The 4,225-nt window shown below is 57.8% G+C and overlaps 1 pseudogene across 1 annotated transcript; it reads left to right on the forward strand.

Moving 5' to 3' along the window:
• The first annotated feature begins 448 nt into the window (after nt 1-448).
• Nucleotides 449-3,309, forward strand: LOC100592214 (annotated as a pseudogene). Its single transcript, XR_004030835.1, has 3 exons — nt 449-615; nt 1,309-1,469; nt 2,853-3,309. The product of XR_004030835.1 is annotated as an immunoglobulin lambda-like polypeptide 1 (transcript).
• The last annotated feature ends 916 nt before the right edge of the window (nt 3,310-4,225 follow it).

Genomic DNA, 4,225 nt, shown 5'->3' on the forward strand with positions numbered 1-4,225 from the left:
GTGCATGCCTGTAATCCCATCTACTCTGGAGGCTGAGACAGGAGAATCGTCTAGAACCTGGGAGGCAGAGGTTGCAGTGAGCTGAGATCATGCCAGCCTGGGCGACAGAGCGAGACTCTATCTCAAAGAAAAAAAAAGGAATGTCTAGATGCAGTAGCTAAGTACGCAGAAGCCATTTCAGTGTGGGAGGCGAGGTGACTGAGTCCAGGGACTCCAGGTTTCTGGCTGAGGGGTTGAGACCGCCCATGGTCATTGTGATGAGATGAGACGGAGAATGAGCTGGGCTGGGGGAAGGTGGTCATCTCCTCTGGACGTGATCAGTTTGAGACTCCTGTTGGGTAGCCCACTGGGCGTGGTCAGTAGGCAGTTGAGGAGCTGAGAGGGTTTGGAGCTGGGATAGACCCCAGCCTCACCATGTGGGCAGTAGTGGGGGCCACAGAGTGTGAAGATGGCTAAGAAAGAGGTCTGGGTGGGGGTGTGGGGAGTCAGCAGCCAGGCATGGGCCATTGAGAAACAGATGCCAGGGGAAGAGGAAAGGGGAGTCTCAGACCCCAAGGGGAAAAGAGTCACTGGAAAGAGGGGCCAGCCCCGTGTCACATCCAGCAGAGACATCAGGTACAGCAGAAGGACCTTGGACATGACCATGAGGAGGGCCTTGTTGGCCATGACCTGGGAGAGATGGGGGTGAGAGCCTGGGGGACCACACCATGTCCCCAGCACACGAAACAGTGCCTGGTAGACAGGATGGATTTATGGATGGATGGACAGGTAGGTGGATGGAAGAATGGGCAGATGATAGATGGATGCAAAGACAGATGCATAGATGGACAGATGGATGCACAGATGGATGGATGGAGAGATGGAATGAATGATCAGAAAAGCTTCATGAACAAAGTGGGACTGAGCTGCATCTCCATGGATAGATCTAAAAGCAGAGGACTCTCCTCTTGAGTCAGGAATGACCCAGTGGCCTGGTCCAGGGAGGAAGTCAGCCTGGCTTGACTGTGGACACTTGTGGCGGATTTCAGAGGCTCTTAAAATGAGGCCAAGTGAGGTTGGGCAGGTCCGAGCCAGCTGAGGACTCCTCAGCCACACCACACAGCTGCCTGAGGGGATGTGTCACTCAGGGAGTTGCTGGGACCTACTGGGCCCAGCATTGCCATCAGCACCAACAGCTTCAGAGAGGGGGACACACACTGGGGTGACTCCAAGGCTGTGGGCAGCCGCTGCCTCAGACAGGGAACAGGCACAGAGACACTACTGGGGGACACTACTGGGATACTGGCCAACCCCCCGCCCTGTGCCTAGGTCACAAACTACACACTGCAGCCCTGTGCCCCTCACACCCAGCAGGTTCCTGCTCCAGTGCAGCTCCTGGACTGGCCCCAGGTGCTGGCCCCGGGGGTTTCAATCCAAGCATACTTGACTGAAGTATGTGTTTGGCAGCGGGACTCAGCTCACTGTTTTAGGTAAGTGGCTCTCACAACCATTCCCAGCCTGTCCCACCCTCTCCTGTCTCTGGAAAAATCTGTTTTCTCTCTCTGGGGCTTCTTCCCCTCTGGCCTCCAGGCCTTAAGGACGGAACCCCTCCTTTCTCCGTGGGGTCTGGGGGAAGCGGGCTGGTCTCAGGTCAACTGGCTTGAAGGGCCCCTACATTGGGAGCAGCCGCCTTCAGGTTCCAACAGCGGGACACAGCCTGGTCCCGGGGCCTGGGCTGGGATTGGGCGGGGTCAGGGCTCCTCCCCTCTCCCAGGGCAGATGTCTGAGTGAGGGACAGATGCCGGTTCTGATGAGGGGCCCTGGAGTGGCCTTAGAGACAGTCCCTGGGACCCCAGGGTCTAGGCTGAGGGCTGGATGCCCATCCAGCCTGTGAGGGCCACACAGGGGCCTGGGGACACAGGGGTCACCTTGAGGGGAGACCAATGGAGGGCACAGAGAGGGCTCTGGGTCTAGGCTGCAGCTCTGTGGCCTGTGCTGGGTCATGAGGACACAGAGGGACAAGTGAGACTGGGTGAGGTCCCAGAGCCCAGCCCTCCCAGGACCGCCACCAGAAAGGAAAGGGTCTCTTAGGGCAGAGATGTGTGTCCCTGGAGCCCCGTCACCTCTGGGACCTGGTGTCTCTGTTCATGGGTCGGCCTCCCGCCTTCATTTGAGGAAGGGCACCTTAGACTCAGGAGGTGACTAGCGGGGAGTAAATGGGAGTACAGAGAACCCCACGGCTGCCAGGTGAATTCCAGGGGCATCAGAGGCTGCTGGGGTGGGCATGGGGGCTATGGTACCCCAAAATCTGGGGGAGCAGCCCCAAGAACCCAGCCAATGTGAAGGGTCCTGGGGTCGGGCTGGTGGGGATGGGGCAACGGTAGAGCCCCAGGGTGTGTCTGGGTGGAGCCCACGCTTCACCGGGAGAGCTGAATGGGCCAGGCTGGGGCACAGCCTGGTGCCCCAGGGGACGGGAAGCTCCAGGCCATGCCAGGCTTGTGCTTCCCCACACCCTGCCAGGTCAGTTTCATGTGCTGTGGGGGAGACCCCTAGATTCCAAACTCAGACTCCAGAAACAGGAAGGAGGGAGCACAGCCTGCCTGGGTACACATGGGGAAACCGAGGCTGCAGAGGAAAGGGCTGGGCCAGGACACCTGGGAAAGGTGACTTGGGAAGGGCTCCTAAGATGGCGTGGGGCTGTCTGCTCTCCAGAGGGCTCCAGTGGAAAGGAGGGAATGAGGAGGGAAGGAGAGGCCCTGGGTGGACCAGACGGTCACACCATGAACCCTCCCAGAGACTTTAGACAGAGAGAGGCACTCCACAACACCCCACACTGCCTCTGCCATCTCTCAACCCCTCCTCTGTCCACACAGCTCAGCCCAAGGCAGCCCCCTCGGTCACTCTGTTCCCGCCGTCCTCTGAGGAGCTCCAAGCCAACAAGGCCACACTGGTGTGTCTCATGAATGACTTCTATCCGGGAAGCTTGAGGGTGACCTGGAAGGCAGATGGTACCCCCATCACCCAGGGCGTGGAGATGACCACACCCTCCAAACAGAGCAACAGCAAGTATGCGGCCAGCAGCTACCTGAGCCTGACGCCCGAGCAGTGGAGGTCCCGCAGAAGCTACAGCTGCCAGGTCACGCATGAAGGGAGCACCGTGGAGAAGACAGTGGCCCCTGCAGAATGTTCATAGGTTCCCAGCCCCCACCCCACCCACAGGGGCCTGGAGCTGCAGGATCCCAGGGGAGGGGTCTCTCTCTGCATCCCAAGCCATCCAGCCCTTCTCCCTGCACTCAATAAACCCTCAGTAAATACCCTCTTTGTCAACCAGAAATCCTGCCCGCTCTCTTCATTTCTTATCTCTCATATAATTTGATGCTTCTCCTGGGTTCTCAGTGTGGCGCTGGGGGAATCCTGGCACCAGTGGGAAAGTAGCCTGGAGGAGAGGATCACAGCTTCCCAGGGGTGTCCCCTGGGGAAATAGGCCAGGATAGGAGGCGTCGGCTCACTGGACACCAGTCCCTCCATTCTCTCCCTCTTCCCCTTTCTCCTTGCAGCTCAACCCCTAACTCGCTGCCTGCTTTCTGGAGGGAGCTATTTCTGGCTGAGGCTCCAGATAGGCCCTCTGTCCCTGTCCTGGTCTGGAGCCTCTCCCCACCCACGGCCTCTCTTTCTTCAGCCTGGAAATCCTACTCTAGGCCTGGAGTCCCTCTGCTTCTGGCCCCGGCCCCTGGAATGCCCTCCTTCCTCTCTGCCCAGCTCCCCACCCCTGAGGGCCAGACTGTCCAGGATTTTTCACCTGACAGCAGGTTCAGAGGTGTGAGAAAAATAGGAGGAAGCCAGGAAGGAAACACACATGCAAGGCCTGCAGGAGGATCAGGACACTTGCAAAAGATAGGCTCTGAGCTCCCCAGGAACCTGTGCAAGAAGGGTAATAGCTCCATCATTTCTTTCTTTCTTTTTTTTTTTTGTAGTTGGAGTCTCACTGCGTTGCCCAGGCTGGGGTGCAATGGCACGATCTCCGCTCACCGTAACCTCCACCTCCTAGGTTCAACCGATTCTCCTGCCTCAGCCTCCTGAGTAGCCAGAATTACAGGTACATGCCATAATGCCCAGCTAATTTTTGTATTTTTATTACAGACAGGATTTCACCATGTTGTTCAGGCTGGTGTGCTCCATCATTTCTAAGAGATTAAACAAGTCTTTGCTCGAGGGAAGTTGGTGTTCTCAATGCTGAGGCCAGGCA

The sequence above is a fragment of the Nomascus leucogenys genome, chromosome 7b, assembly GCF_006542625.1.
Source record: "Nomascus leucogenys isolate Asia chromosome 7b, Asia_NLE_v1, whole genome shotgun sequence".
Classification (NCBI taxonomy): Eukaryota; Metazoa; Chordata; class Mammalia; order Primates; family Hylobatidae; genus Nomascus; species Nomascus leucogenys.